This window comes from Clytia hemisphaerica, unplaced genomic scaffold (assembly GCF_902728285.1).
Source record: "Clytia hemisphaerica strain Z4C2 unplaced genomic scaffold, Clytia hemisphaerica genome assembly, whole genome shotgun sequence".
Lineage (NCBI taxonomy): Eukaryota > Metazoa > Cnidaria > Hydrozoa > Leptothecata > Clytiidae > Clytia > Clytia hemisphaerica.
Genome location: NW_027103648.1, coordinates 1,459,911 through 1,477,711, shown reverse-complemented (window position 1 = coordinate 1,477,711; position 17,801 = coordinate 1,459,911).

Sequence of the window (17,801 nt, the reverse complement as noted above, 5' to 3'; positions counted from 1 at the left end):
TCTCCTTTTCTTGCACAAACAGTACATGCTAATTCCCTTTTTTGAGGAAGAACATTCTTATCTCTAAGATATCGAATTGCACCCACCTTTAGCTTTTTAGACGAGATTCGGAAGACATCGAAAGGCTCAGTAGTTGTTCTTGTCCAAATCCACGCCTTGTGCAGTGAACAACCACACGACGCCATTTTGAATTTTGATATTTACAATTTAAGGGCCCGTCTACATATTAAATTTTAGTGTAGAAAGTCGCAAAAATTTTGAAAGACTTTCCTAATTTGTCAGTCTGCTTCCTTGACTATTCTGTTACTAGAAAATCCAAATATTTAATAATAGGACCATCAAATTTAATTTGAGTGATGGACTTGAGGTCCGCATGAAGGGGCGGTATCTCATAATATTCACAGTATTATTTACTATGAAATTACAGAAGCAGCCACCGAGGCAAAACAAGAAAAAGCCGTTCCTTTTTGCCAGCCAGGAGAAAATTTCTATAAAATGAACATAATCGGGTTGTCCGGAACGGCTCCAAATTTCCAGCTGGAAAAGAAAAATATGCCAGGAAAATGGAACAAATTGAACGGGAACAGCTCTCAAAAAAAAGTTTCGACCTTTTCCTTAAAATAGCCGTTCATATTTGCCAGGAGGAGATATACAAATTTATAGGAACGGCTCTTTATTTCCAGCTGGAAATGAAAAAGGAAAATAAATGTAGCAAACGTCAGAGCAATATAGATATTTTATGGGAACGGCTCTCTATTTCCAGCTGGAAATAAAAAAGGGAAAATGTCAGAGCAATATAGATATTTTATGGGAACGGCTCTCTATTTCCAGCTGGAAATAAAAAAGGAAAAACGTCAGAGCAATACAGATATTTTATGGGAACGGCTCTCTATTTCCAGCTGGAAATAAAAATGAAAATAATTGTCCCAAAATTGCCTACAATGATTACAGTATTTAATGGGACCGGCACTGTATTTCCAGCTAAAAAGTGGGGGGCATACGAGGGTTGCCAACACCGAGATACCGACAGATTTTTCTTAAATCACCGTAATACCGACAAAATCTTCCTAAAACACCGACACCGACGTCTATTAGAGCAAGCTTAAGATTTTTATTTTTAGTACGAATGCTCAATATCACGAGCGTAGTAGTGCATTAGTTCAGTTTTTCTTGGAGAAAACTATCGCCGATTCAAGGGTTTCAAATCTTTAAAGCTCAGTTTTTCGTTTTTCAACGACTAGTGGATAAACAAATCCAGAATTTTTAGGGAACACTTTGAAGGGTTTAAAGTGCTATTTTTACTTTAGTGCTTACTTTAGTGCTTACTTTAGTTGACTTTGAAGAAAAACATTCAAAAAGTTTTTAAAAGATCTTTCCAAAAAACGAGGGAACAAAAGAGATATCTGAATGTATAAAGTAATGGAGGAGGAGGCGCAACCATGGTTTGCGCAAACTGAGAAAATTTTCCCATTTTTGTCCTCTTGTTTAGCTAAAAGAGATCTTTTTGAACGTTATTGCCCCCGCAGGAGCGTAGCGACGAGGAGGCACTCATAGTTTCACGCATAGATATTGGACTGGAATCTCGAAATTTTGTTGCGTTTGTTTGTTTTGTCGCCCAAGCATCCCCGTAGTTAGTCTCTTCCGTAAATGCTCGGTTTTCATATTACGTTATATGGTATTATCATTATTACATATTACAATTTTAGTTTTGATTTAGCTTTGAAAAGCTGAAGCGAGTGTTATAAATGCAAATCAAAACAGTGTATGATATAACACGAATTGTAATATTACTTGTGCAAATCAAAACAAACAAAATGGCAGACTGGTTATGATGATGATGAGCTGATTCATTGACTGGAGAAAGTGTTTTGTATGTCAAATTTTGTTTCTTGTCTTTGAAACTGAATACTAACTACTGTAATTTAGTCAGAAGTTCACTTCAGCAATGATTACAATTCTTTTTCCAGAATCTTTAAAGAAATTTGCTTAACTTTTCAAATGTACATTTGATATTTTTGTTCAAACTAATTTATTTTTGTCTGTCATTTTATTGATAACTACCTTTATTGTTTATAGGGCTTCTTGAGATGGCTCATATGGTCGTAACTCGAGAAAGTCCTTCTTAAGTTAGTAAAACAACCGGCAAAGTACAAAAAAGATGAATGTACGCATATGTATTTATCAAAAAGTTCTGCGCCATCTTAAGTTGGGTGAAATAGAAACTCACTTATCCTAGTTAAGGCCCGGGTTCCACTAGCGTACGCTGTGATTGCACTTCTCAAGCAAAATCTTCTATGTTGTTGGTCAAAAGAAAAGTAAAGGAATGCCATTGTGGTTCATTCAGACGTACAGTCGAGAAAAGTTAAAATGCGCCTAAATTTCTTTTCAAGTGCATAGTCCTTTTTCATGATGCAATCTTTTCTCCAAGCTGATCGCAGCGCAGACAATGAAGAGACGTGCCTTCAGGAAGCTAGACTTTTTGAGTTTATAGCTAGCGATATACTTTCCCTTCATGGTGTTTCTGTATGACCTAGTCTAACCACCGTTAAATGCCTTCGGGAAGGTCTCTCCTAACTTATAAAGCCAGAATTTGGAGCTATTTCACCAAACCACTGAAGCGTAAGTTAATCAGGCTATCACAACTGCATGAAAAAGTTTAACGTGCGCATGTAAAGTTTAACGAGTAAACAAACTTTTTTCAGGTTTTTAAAAAAGATTTTAGAAAAAGTTGAATATGCACATGTAAAGTTAAACGAATGTTAAAACAGTGAATACACTCTAAGTGAGGTAAATCTAAATGAAAAAGTTTGTTTACATTGATTGACATTCAACATTCATTCAACCACTTTTGGATTCAACTTTACATAATATGGCCATATGCATACATTCAACATTTTTGAACTTTGCCGGTATCTTGTTTTACTAAGTTAAGAAGGACTTTCTCGAGTTACGACCATATGATGGTATTTAAAGCTCAAGAAGCTCTATAAACAATAAAGCTAGTTATTAATATAATAACAGACGAAGATAAATTACAGTTTGAACAAAAAATATCACATATCAAATGTACGTACATTAAAAAACTTGAGCAAATTTCTTTAAAGATTCCAGAAAAAGAATTGAAATCATTGCTGAAATGAACTTCTGACTAAATTACAGTATTTAGTATTCAGTTTCAAAGACAAGAAACAAAATTTGACATTCAAAACACTTTTTCCAGTCAATGAATCAGCTCATCATCATAACCAGTCTGCCATTTTGTTTGTTTTGATTTGCACAAGTAATATTGTAATTCGTGTTATATCATACACTGTTATAAATAATTTGCATTTGTAACACTCGCTTCAGCTTTTCAAAGCTAAATCAAAACTAATAAATTGTAATACGTAATAATGGTAATAGCATATAACGTAATATGAAAATACACATACTACTAAAAACCGAACATTTACGGAAGAGACTAACTACGGGGATGCTTGCGCGACAAAACACACAAAAATAAAAATTCGAGATTCCAGTCCAATATCTATGCGTGAAACTATGAGTGCCTCCTCGTCCCTGCGCTCCTGCGGGGGCAATAACGTTTTAACCATTTGGATCTTTTAAAAAGGAGACATGGGTGTATAAGATAATATCTGTTTTAGATATTTGCACACGTGCTCTAATAATTAAATCAAAGTCATTAAGAGAGAGCAGTAAAAGGAAAGAAACTAAGATAATAACCTTTTGCTTTGTACTTATATGAGGCGAAGAAAATATTTAATATCTAAATATTTGTATTTATTTAAATAATTCTTTTAGATGACACATTCAAATTCCTCGAAACCATTTTTTTAGAATAGAGATTTCGAACAGGCGAAGGAGAGAGCCTGGAAGTTTTGGTCTGTAAAGTATCCAAACGGATTAGGTAGTCAGTATTAAGTATTAGGTAGTAAGTATTAAGTAGTAGGTATTAGGCGTTTTAGCTTCCCAAACACGAACATAACTTTTTGAAAAAAATGAACAAATTTTTCCTTCACTCTCCATCGGCACACTTTACAATAGAATTTCATTTTATATTTTACAAAAGGAGTGCATAAACTGTAAGACGGAGAGTTTGTTTATCTAATCTTACAATGAGAGCCAATCAGAAGATAGAAAAAAAGACAAAATAAAAAAATTCTAAATAATGTTTTGATATTATGTTCTGTGTGTGGTGTGATTTCATATTTTTGATATGAAACGAATTAAGTCAACGACGAATAATTATGCAAATTAAGTGAGTTTACGTTATCCCTCGCCGCGAAATTTGAATTGTCGTTGTTGTCAGTTGATAAGCTACCGAGTTTACTGTCCCTAAGCTAGATATTCTCCTCATTACGTCCTTTGTATTAAGAGGTCCCCAAACCTACCTCTTGTAACAATAGTAATAACGAGGGGAAGATCGATTGTGTTTATAAAAGACTTCGTAAAAGCGATTTTAAATGTTTGTTTCGTTTAGGCCGCGTTTATGTTCTGAATTGTTATCGAAAAATAGAATGTTAATCAATTCTCCACTACAGATATAAACCCACCCGCCGTATATCTCGCCGTATATAATCAGAAAGGTTGTAGAGATACTTTACAGAAAGTAATAAAAATATTGAGATGCTATTCCCATAATTGATGCTAACGCAATCGACAAAGTATTCGGAGGGTAATCAATTACTTTGATAAAAGGTTACAGTATATGGACCCTATATGGCCCTCAAAACGGAGGTTTTGCCTTAATGTTTTTACTTTAAAACCTGGAAAAGCTTGAAATTCAATCCTAACACATTTCGAGTCTGAAATGAAAAATACCCAAAATTTCATTTTTAATATAACTAATTTTTTTCTTCCTTTTTTTTCAAAATTTAGTTTCGAAAATCTTTTTTTGGACTAGAACCCCTAGAAACTGGATAACTCTGGAAAGTATACAAAAAAATCGAAATATTTCACGATAAAATAAACATTAGAGGGTTCTAGATTTTGCACTTAGCCAGGCCTGAAGTGAAACACTTCTCAGGCAAATTAAGGCCTGTCCAGATTTTTCAAATTTACCTCAATTTTTTATCACCGTTTCCACTTGTCATATCATATCACTTCATACATCGAAAGAAGCGTATTGGAGTGTAGATCACTGGAATGGCTGTGCGATGATTAATTTTTTACCCAAAAAAAGATATTAGGCAAAAACCAAAAAATGCTGACGTCAGCAAAACTTGTTTTTTGAATAACTCCAGTTTGGCGCAGTTTGGCTTATGGTAAAAACATGAAATTTGGACCAACGTTGCACACCATTAAAAGGATAATTTTGAACAAAATATTTTTGAATTTTTGCTGACGTCAGCACTTTATTGCAAACTTTCGTAATTTGCTGATTTCTGCTGTTGTCAGCAAAATTTGAAAAAAAAATAATGCAAAAATGTTCCTATTATTGATAGGAAACTTTTGTCTAAATTTCATGTTTATACCATAAGCCAAACTGGAGTTATTCAAAAAGCAAGTTTTGCTGACGTCAGCATTTTTCGGTTTTTGCCTAATATCTATTTTTGGGTGAAAAAATTAATTATGACACAGCTATTCCAGTGATCTACACTCCAATACGCTTCTTTCGATGTATGAAGTGATATGCTATGACAAGTGGAAACGGTGATAAAAAATTAAGGTAAATTTGGACATGCCTTAATTTGCCCGAGTTATTGTTTTGGTATGAATTTTCTCCGTTTTGACAACCATTCGTATGAAGATAAAGAGAAAAGTAAATTTTGATTTTTTTAAGTCGTAAAGCATTGCCTTCATACCTATTGATGGTAATTTGATGTCGGTGCTATCCTTTTTGATTAAGATATTTCGAAAAAAAATTAAACCTCCGTTTTAGGGGCCATTAGAAAAATGTGACTCAACTTGCCTGAAAAAAAAATCATACAAAAACCAAAATTATCTTTTGGGAAAGGAGCTAGACATGTTGAAGCTTAATTCACAAGAAAAATTTTTAACGCTCATTATTTTCTGAATTCACTAAAAAGATTTCAATTTGGATAAACATTTTGGGGGCCTCATAGCCCTCATACTGTATCGTAAAAAATAAAACGATAAGTAGTAATGTGAAAAGCACAGGTAGAAGTCATATATCGACGCTGTGCCGACCAATCCAGATTCTATTCAATGCGCAATCAACGCAGAGAAAAGTAACCATGACGACCATCCAAGATCTTGAATGACGTTCAAAGTTAATATTTTATTCCCGTCGTTGAAAACACAACTCAAAAATGTCATCAATGCTTTTTAAAAAGAGTCAGTGATAGAGAATCATAACATAAAGTCTGTCTATTATTTCGATTCAATTGAAGTGGCATTTCCATAATTAAAAGTTTAGTAATTACTGTTATACATTTGAGGATCATGTAAAAGATTTCTTTTGAAAGAAACTCATTTCAATTACACTTGGAGGTTTCTAGGGAATTCGTAAATAGTAAACTGCATACTGATACAGTCTGCTAGACATTACTATGGTAATATTTGCTCTTCATCTTTGATTTTTTCTACAATGATTAGATTGACACATGCGCGATATGATACTCAGGGTAGATAAGTAGGACAACTTGAAAAAAACAACATAATGATTTGACAAAAACACAACGAAAGCAGTCAAGGAGACGACCTTTTTTTCCGATGTGTTCTGAGAGTATGTTAGCCTGGATATCCAGGCTGTAAACTATTTCATAGTCGCGTTTTTTATATTTTATGTTTTAGTTTACAGCCTGGTCTCCCTAAAGCGATTCACCTCCTCAAATCATAATGCAGTCCGCTTGCGTTGCGCTCGCATCGCTAATACCGTTAGGATCAATCTATATGACGCGGAGCAATTCTGAAACAAAAATAGGATAATCCCCCACTTGCTAGTGAAGATACAGCTTTCAGTTACATGAAAATATGAACAAGAAGAAAACAGACGCAAATTCATTTTCCAAGAAAACATGATTGGTTATGGTGATAAATGCAGTGTACAAGAAAAAACTAAATTTGAATTATACATAGTACTTCAAGTTTCATCTTTTTCGAATCGTCAGCTATCAAATGAAAAATGACAAATGCTATGATTTTATGTTGAAAAATTGATAGTAAAAAAATATGTATAATTGTAATGAATCCCTAGGGTCATAAATACAAATGACGATATTCTCTATAGACGTTCTATATGCGTGAAAATCAATCTTTAGACTGATAATTTGCTAACAAGAATTTATTTTGATGACGGTATTTAGATACATGCAAACTTGTTTATGGACTTTAGGGTAACATTTGGATGTTTTAAATGCCCCGCAGGGGCTTTTGTTGCTTCACGTAGCGGACTTCCTCGCCAGAAAAATATTCATGTTCATGTTTCTTTCGATTTTTTTAGTGATATTTTTTTTAACTTTCGTGCATTTTACACAGAGCATTTGCGAAAGCGAGAAATCGAAAGGCCCGTCTGTACTGCCAGTGCACACAGCTAAGCTTTCACAAACAACAAACAGCACACAAGATTTTTTCTTGGTTAATATCTTTTTAACGTAGTTGCTCAAAACTAAAACTGGATTTACTTGAGGGACATTGTTTGCTACTGAATGAATAACTATCACTGATTTCACTGATATTGGATCAAACCAGAGGAATGTAAAGAGATGGAAAAACAGCTTCTCTGATTACTCAAAGTTCAACGATCACTTCTATTGAAAATTTTATTGTAAAAACGTTGATTAGGTCCAAGTCCAGAAAAGACGGCTCGCCATACAAATCGGACGGTTTCTACATGATTTGACGATAAAAATGAAAATTTGTTTTTCCTTTTTTGCCGATTCTAGTAATTCAATTTTTAAGAATAAGGAGCAATATTTTTACCAATGTATAGCAGAAGAAATTCTTAACGCAATGATATTAAATTGGTTCTTGTAAAACTGTCAGAAGTCGAGTAAAATCAAGATGAAGTTATAATTTTCTCGAGCTCTAACTTTCCATATTATGGTGCGGTCATGATGCGGTTATATCAGTAGAATCGTTATGAAATTCTGAGCAAGAAGATATAGGTACCTTTTCGTATAAGAGAGGTGTACCCAAAATGTAAGCCCTAAAAGTTTGCGCATAATCAGGCTTGAAACAAAAGAATTTTGTCACAACATGCTAATTATGCAGATTTTTTATAGCAACAACAAAAGAAACCTATTTACTCGACATAAACTCCCTTAAGGGCAAGAGACCTGGTATATGACGAGCCGTTTTTCCATTGTTTTCAAGAAGCTGTTATTCCATCTCTTTACATTCCTCTGGTTACACACACAGTGTTATGCGCTGCTCTACCGAAACCCTACTGATATTATAAAGGCATAGACAAAAGGGAAATTGACCGTTAATTCATATTGTCCACCTATATAGTGACTTCATTTTGAAGGAAATTAAATTGAAATTTTTCGTAGAAAGACAAAACCAAGTACCCTATATGGATTGCATGCGCCGAAAGTAATTTTTCAAAGAGCCTTGCGCCAAAACGTGCCAAAAACTGGGAATGAGCTGGAGTTTTTATAAGATACTTCACTAATTGGTCATTTGAAATAATAGAGATGACGCGTTCTTTAGAAAAAGCAATAAAATCCTTTGTCTCAAGATTCAACCATCAACCGAATCATCGAAAACCTTGTAAAAACTCCAGCTTGACCCAAAAACTGTTTCCAACATTAAGGTTTAGTGAGTGAGACATGCCAATGAGAATATACTATGACTAACATGAAATGATTCATTCTCGTGGACATTTGAAGAACAGTGTTACAGCAAAAAAATGGTTGAGCATGGGGAGCAGCGAGCAGAAAAATGTAAACAGAAGCGGAACAAAAGCCGGAAAACGATGGATTATGGAGTATTTGATCCTATTTTGTGAATAATCCTTTACGCCAATATTAAAGCTTTAGCAAACTTTGAAAATGCTGTTTATGCCACTGTGCCAGTACGGTACTTCGATGTGTATGTACGCCGAAGATTTTCAGACTTAGTTACCTGAATTCCAGACTGGGACAAAACATTTCAAGCTTCTAAGAAAAGCTTGTTATTACACACGCTATTGGAGTAATTTGGATTTGAATTGTTTTATCACATGAGATGAACAGACTCGAACACTCTCTCTACTAATACCACTACTGCACACTGTACCGTGTTGATGTTGAACGCAGGAGCGTACTTTGCTCAAATCAAAACTGAACAAACTTTTTGACTTTTTAGAACCATACTTCCAATAAAATACAAACACAATGTTGTACCACATGTTTTCTATAAGCATTTGTCTGCCTTTGGTTAGGCTTAAGTATGCTTACGACCGCAGCAAATCTAGGCTCAACATATGCTTACTATTTGCTTATAAGTTGTTAATTTTCTAACATCATTTATATTTTAGTCTAAGGTAAGTTAAGGTTTGGTAACATTACATAGCTGAGATTTTGGTAAAGAGTAGTAACTTTAACTCTCGCACGGGTATCAATCAATAAATACTCCCACTTTAGACTCCATTAGAAATTATATTTCAGGCTTAAGTATGTTACATTATGTTTAATAATTTATCGAATCTGAGTCTTCATTATACTAGAGTCTACTTTTGGCTGAACTTTGCTTTTTGATAATTTGGATGATGCTGAATTCAGTAAAGTATACTAAAACCAATTTGCAATCCCTCGGTGCTTTCGATTTCAAGCACTATTTTTTGCCGTCTCCATAATTCTGCTAAAAGGGCCTGGGGCGTTCTGTAAATTCTGCTAGCATATTAGAGCAAAGCACTACCAAAAAGAATCCGGACCACTTAATCGCATCATCCAGTTTATCAAAAAGCCTTAAGTGGCCTCTGGGCTAAGTCGTCATATGTTTATAGACGTTATGCTTATAAAAAAATCATGTATTGGTTCATATCATGGCAGCTTTTTTTTGATTTTAGCAAAATATTGGACTCGCTTTCATTCTAAAAATAGAGCTGCCCTTGACCAAATGGCTATTTCAAATGTACTTTCTTTTGACTTTTTTTAGTCCTGGTTCCTCCGGGATGGCTATGCTCTGCACCTCTGCGGGGCATTTTTAGCCATGGCTAATTGCAAGTTTTAGATCTTGTAATGCTGCTTTTTATTAATTTCTGTTTTGCTGCCCTGGGTTGGCTAGGAAGGTTTTTGGAAACATGGGTTTGCACTTTCAATCTCTAGGGAGACCAAGCTCTATAATTTTAGAACTTTGTATGTTGAGGTAAATTTTGCTTTTATCTAATAATTTGAGCTTGGATATCCAGGCTAAGAGTATGTTTTAGCTAAAAATCTTGATTTGTTCTGTTATGTTCAGGTACCCCCTGAACGGGGGAAGGGCTTCGGAAATCAATCAGCTAGAAATGATTATGTGTTCTAATGAGATGTATAATCAAGGTCATCTAACGTATTCTGGTTGTCTAGGTAACTCTAGAAAGCTTCAGAATACATCTTTTAAGGAAGCAGATAAAGCAATGATAATTTTAGAGCATGGAGGTATAAAGAAAAACAGGAGTGAATGTGTCGGTAATTGGCCGTTAAAGTCTTTTGATTTCTGTATACCGAGTCTATCGTTCTACATCTGCAATTTGAGCTTTACTAAGCTCATTTGACGTCAATCCACACTTCGATTATCAGCCGGATTGATAGACAATAGAGAGTTTATGTATTCGAGATAAATCGAGGGGGATGGTATAAAGCAAAGTTGACATGTCTCCAAAATCACCGTCCACTTTGCTCGACGACAGTAAAAACACCAAGATACCGTCGTCTGTTTAGGTGAGAAAAGGCCTTATAGAGCCGTACATCAACATCGACTTTGTTTTGTATCGATTTCACTTACCGTCGCCTTCGATATCCTCCGATACAAAAACTCGGTAATGACATGTGAGTGAAGGTAGAGAGTCTATCACCATATTTCCCTAACAATCCGGCTCAATCAATCCGGGCTCAATCCAGGCTGATAATCGAAGTATCAATTGACGTCAAATGAGCTTAATAAATTGCAGATGTAGAACGATAAACTCGGTATACATTCACTCACCATTTGGATAACGGTATCACTGTATCTCACTAACATTCTGCCGATTGGTAATGTGAAGGTTTCGATCACAGACGCTCACCACAATGGACTGTGTTTGAATCCCAAGCTCTTCCAGGCAGGGTGTTAGGAAAATATGGTGAAAGACTCTCTACCTTCACTCACATCTTTTGATTTCTTTTATAAAATGTATCAAAAGAAATTCTAATCTCGCTAATCGACTTTTTAGTGGAACTCAAGTTTGCTCTGAACATTCTAATTATCAATATTGAAGATTCTAGCCTTTTAATATACGAAAATTGAATAAAACTTCGTACACGACGCAATTATGTTCCATTTCGTTATCCGTTCAATTTTGTTTTGAAAAGATATTTTCTCAAGCCAGAAAATGAAAAAATCTTTATAAGCAAACACAATTTCAGACTCAATTTGTAGATATAAAGAAAGTTGGAGAATTTTGGAGGAAAAGTATGGAGGAAAGTATCAAGCAATAGAGTTCACCTTAAAGAAAAAATTGATCGAAAAATCTTATTATTTGACGAGGGATTGCGAAGTTTACAGGCCTTTTTTTAGTGCAAATATTTTCTTACACTGATGCCAGAAGGAATCAAGACTGTTAAAAAAACTTGTATTTGTTTGTTTTTAAACGTGCAGTTACAGTCACAGTTACAGTTTATATCTGCAAAGACGAAATCCACAGGTCTATCATATTCAGAGTAAGTTCTTTGGCTTTATCAAAAAGATCAAGTCTTGACTTGGTTAGATCCAAAAGTACCTTGAAACCATCCTTTGCATTTTTTATGGCCTTGTTAAACTGAGTACACTTGCTGCGGAAAGAGTAAAACTCAACAATCATGCTTTTTATTCTCGCCCTACACGATGTGCACGATCAATATCATCTGCAGAAATATTAAGCTTCAAATCCTTGCAAATACCCACCACTTTTTCAACACAATCAGTAGCGTAGACAGGAGGGACGCAAAATTTGTGTAGGAGAGCAGATTTTTATGACGCTGTAATTATCTATTCATAATGTAAAAAGATAATTAGATTTCCATAAAAATCTGCTCTCTTACACAAAATTTTTCACTTCCTATGGTCATAAACGAATCTACTTGCGGCTCGTTATCTCATCCCATCAGGTTTGAGTATTTTTTGCCTTTCAATCAATACGACAATTTCTCGTTTCTAAATGTTTTTACAAAAAAAATACACTTCAAACATAGAAAATAGATTTTCATTTTTTATTGTCCTTGGGAATAACTTAGATGTTATTGTTTTGCCCCTCGATAATAAAACATTTTTATCGTCTTGAAATTATTCAAGGTCAAGGAATTATTGAAGACGCTGGAAAAACAACTGGCTGATTTTTGCCAATTTCTCATGTACAAACCGCAGTAGTGACATTATTGTTCATCCTCCTTCCACCATTATATTGTTTTTCGTAGTATTTTTATTGCAGTTCCTTATCGTCTTATCTAAGAGCACTTATTCAATTCTCAAATGAGACTTTAAGCTTTCCTCCGAGTTAATTGCTAATGATATGTCGTTATGCAGTGGCGTTGTGGCAGGGAGGGTGCCCCCCCAGCGGAACTTTTAAGAAGGGACGCCGAAAGAGATTTTCTTAAACGCCCCAATCTTAAAAATCATACTTTATGCTCCTTAAATTGCGCCACTAGATCGATTTTACTGAGATAATCTTAAATTACTTGCAAGTTTTTTCGCTCGCTTCGCTCTCAATAAAGGTAATTGGTAACTTCTTTCCAATCTAGCTAATTTGCAAGTTTTTTTGTGTACAATATAGCATTATTGAATGAAAATCTAACTGCGCCCCAAGACCAATTTGCTGACAACAATATTGACATCATAAAACATTAATTTGTTTGCTTACTTCTCTCGCATTACACATTGTTTCTTTAAGTTTCTTTTCGCTCTACAATCCGTGCCATAATATATTTGCACTTTTGGCTAATTTACCATTTTTTGAAAATTGAAGTTCGAGCGAGAATGTCAATTTCAGGCCCTCAACTTGATTTCATCGATTATTTTGATCTGGGAGGGATTTATTGGTTTCTAGGCTATATTTCAAGCCTTACTGGACCATTTTTAAACTTTTGGATCCTCATATCCTAAGGTCCTAAGTCTAGCCTTAAAACTCAGAGTTAAAACTCTACCCTTCGAACCTACTTTAGAGCACTTAAAAATCGATTGTGGTTTCAAAACACCCCGGTGAATTTCCCTTTTGTGCCAAGTATTTTGTCCCTGATTGTAGCAAGTGTTAAATTTGTTTATTTTTATTTAGTGATTTAGGGTATCTTGGCAGTCGATTTTCAAAATTTTTCTAGTCGTCCCCAACCATAGTGGGGCCTGTTTTTCCCTTTTCCATTCATGAAAGATATATCTACTCTCATTCACTAAATATTTCCTTCCTCATTATACCTAGGCAAATGAATTAAATTAGTAAAAGTTTAGAAACTGGTGAGTGGGGGCGACACTTTGGAAAATTGGGGGCGCCCACAACGTCACTGTCGTTATGACGTTTTATATTGCAAGAAAGATGCAAAAACATACTTTGTATAAGAAACTGAGCATTGACACCAGATATTTTCAAACTTCAACCTTAAAAATACCACCGTGCTACCACGTGCCACCAAAAGATTTTCATACCACAGTGGAGCTATGAGACTCACGTCTAATATATATCAAGCACCGGGGGGGGTACTAGGGTTGCGAGCTGACGGGGGGGTGCCGCCCGACTTTCGATCTTTGGACCCTTACCGGGACTAAAAGGAGAAAACAAAGGAAAATTTTGCGAATTTTGCGACCCTTAGCGGGACAAATTTGACCAATTTTGACCAATTTTTGATCTTTCAGGGGGTAAAAAGTTGAAATTTTCCTATTTTTCCGACCCTTAGTGGGACTGAAATTTGATTTTCTGATTTTTCCGACCCTTAGCGGGACATTGGAAGTCCAAAAAAGGTACCTTTAAGGGCGGCACATACCGTACCCTCCATTTGCCTAAGTACCCTCCCCCCCGGGTATCAAGCTCAGCTCTTCTCGGAGAAATATTAGAAAGATATAACCCAACTGAAAAATTCGTGTCACCATTTGCAAATTGAGAAGAATGAACAGAAGTATGTTTCCCGAGCAGGAAGATCTGTACGATTATTTTTTTTGTTATAATCTACTTGTTCCGCTATTCAGTGCTCCTAATTTGGTTCAACTCTACCCGTTTTAACATTCTCAAAAGAGAATTCAAAATTAGAAGAATCTTTGAGTTTTTGCTCGTCATCCTCACCTACAATCATGGTTGAAATATAATAATAATTCCGGTTATTTTAACGTTTTCAAGATTTAAAGTCGATTTTGGGCTATCACTTTAATTTAATCGAATATTTCAATTTAGGAATGGGCTGGCAGATTTCCAGGCTATGTTCTGAGCCTTATTGGACTATTTTTGAACTTTTGCATCATCAGATCCTAAGGTCCTAAGTATTAGTCTAGCAGTCTAGCGTTAAAAACTCTACCCTTCGAACCTACTTTAGAGGACTTACAAATCGATTTTGGTTTCAAAACTTCCCGGTGAATTTCCCTTTTTTCTCAAATATTACGACCATGGTTGTAGTCGTTTAGCTTTCGCGTGAGATTTAACCATTTGGGTCATTTCTTGACCTCTTGATCGGGATGAACCTTCCGAAGAATCCTAGCTTATTCTTCCCGGTTCGGAAAGTGTCTTCCCTTTTGCAATTTCCCAGCTTGCATTTCTCTCAATCGCTGAACAATTAATTATCATTGACAAAAAGAATCCACAAGAAAAGAATTTGGTAATGTAATTAAAACAATGAAAATGTGAAAACGTTTGCAATTATGCTGCGCAATTAATTTGATACTTTTTTCTCTGCTGACAAAAGTTATTTACATAATAAATGGGCTTTTGTTTTTCCTCTTATGAAAGATGTTTTCTTTTATTTGTGATCGTCTTGACGTTAAAATGGATGGTGTTGTTTTGTATATTTTTTTTAAATCTAGTTGCTTGTATAATTTGTTGTTTGTCGATGTTGTTAGTTGATGTTGTGTTGCTTCCAGGGGGGCGTACGGGGTTTGGGATTTCCGAAATACCGAATAATTTCGCCAAAATTTACGAAATTCCGTAAAAAAATACTTGCAATTCTGATACCAATTTTTTCGGGTATTTGTACTAGTTTTGACTAATTTTCCTTAGAATTTGATTTTTCATGTATGAATTCCGAAAAATGGGGATAAAAACTTAATAATACCGAAATTTCGAAGCAAAAATTCTTGAATTTCCGATACTGAAACAATTTCAGAATTCCGAAATACCGAAGGAATTTTGCCCGATTTCCGAAATTGCGAAGAAAAAAGGGTAAATTTCCGCAATTCCGAAATATCGTACACCCCTCACCTTCCAAGGATAAACCAATGGGCGCGGTAAGTGTTTTTACGGCAGGGAACTATTACTGTCAACATCTTGTTTTGTCTTTGTAGAGAATGCATACACAGTCAAACTAGAAAGTTTTTAATAATTTATATACCATAACGTTACTATGGTAATCATATATGAAAAGAAAATCTTTTTTACATTTGAATATTAAGAATGTTTCGCTATATAGACAGTTTATAAATAATATAAAGAAAGAGAAAGTTATAAAGAAGTTCTAGATATATATGTTTTCTGAGATAGAGGAATATATGAGATTGAAATACGTAAGAGGAAAACATTCTATCTAAGATGGTAGCTGAAATGTGCAGAGATTTTTTGGTTAAGAAACATATATCTTCGGAAACAATAAATCAGCTAAATAATAATTTTTTGGGCATCACACAATTTTAAGAGTTACATATTACAATAATTTATAGTGACATCTGAAGTCCTTTCTTAAGTTAAAGCTTTTTTCTTGTGACTTCATGTTTATGTTCCTCAAAGTTGCCTTGTTACATGATTTATGGGAGTAACAGAACAAATTTAGTAGAACTAGTGCTCTTTTAGCTTAAGTTTTACTAATGAGTTTTTGTTTTACCCCTGTATCATGTTAAGCGACATTGAAAATATCCATACGTTTGCAACCATACGAAAACATTTTTACGAAAAAATTTATGTCTTTTATCAGCATAGAGTTGCTATCTGTGTTATTCTAAGACAGATATTTCGGGAAGTTACCCTAAGTGTGTAGATTTTTAGTGTTTTGAAAATTGATCTATGTTTATAAATAAACAAGAGAGAATGTCTTTAAACTTTGTCTGTCACGGTTTTTCATAAGTCTATTACAAGATTCTTTTCCTCATATGATGATAGGGTGATCTTGATATTGGATGAGGTGTTTGACATGTCTTTTTGTGACAAAGTGATCAATTTCGTGTTTGACGCAAGCTATAAGAGAAAATGTTAAGGTTATGGAGCTAGCTTAAATTTGTACAGTGCTTGAAAATTGACGTCTTTTATAGCATGTTTTACCAGCATTGATTGACTTTCTATTTTTGCCAGTAAAAATTTTAATGACAGTAATTAGGAATATGATGAGATAGAAAGATAGAAAATAATGCTCATCTCAGGCGCAAAATATTCTTCAAAATATTCCCCATCGCAAATATTCGTTTTATGTTTCCCTTGGTTCTCTTGACTTGGGAAATCACCTTACTCCAGCCATTTTAATATATGATCATGTTTTCTCTTGCAGGTAACATATAAAAGACATTTGAATAAAAAAATAGACAAAACTTTATTTCAATGCTGGTTCTTAATGGATAGAGATTGATCATATTTTTCTTTTTTATGAGAATTTGATATTGTGGTGCAGTGAGACAGAAAGTTAATTTTCAAGATGAGCAGTAGAAAAGAATCATCATGCACCAACCAAAACACGTTAACAACATCTATTGCCAAGATAGGGTCTGCTGTCAACAGTCCTCGAAATCGATTATTTCAGATTCGGCAACAACAAACACCAGTTTCCAGTAGCTCATCTATATACAATCCACCTCAAAGACGTGTGGTGAACTTAGATACTTGGCCAAACAATGCTGGTAGCTTTGACAATAATAATGCCGCTATGGCTCAAATGTATAGCAGCAGATGGGGTGTATATGATAATACCACATTCAATATCGGTTACAATGATGGAGGATTCTCAAAACTACCACCACTGAATATGAATGGTATTGATAATAATAGTATGGACAATCTAGACCATAATCAATTCTCACCTAAACACACCATGATGAACAACAGCCCTAATATGAGTCCCAACAACTATATGCAACAAAATATGAACAATAATCCATTTACAACGGTACAGACTTCCAATAGTAACACGTTGAATGATAGTCTATTTCACCAGAATCAACAACAACAGCAAAATCTGAACACTCATAACAATCAGCAGCAAAATCATCAGATAAGCGTTACAATGCAAAATTCGAACTTTCATCACACCAATAACCAAATAAATAACACAACCACAAACTTTCAAACACAGCACTCCCAACAACCTTGTATAGATCTAAATACAACGAGTTTTAACCCACAACACACGATAGAACAACAAAATAACACGAACACTTTATTCCAGCAAAGCCAACAGACCCAGCATAATGTGGATCATCGACAGACTATAAATAGTGTAAATAACACAAGCAATTTTCAACAACAGAACATTTTTAACCAATTCGATCAACAGCAAACTGAAATAAACTCTGCAATTCCTCAATCCTTA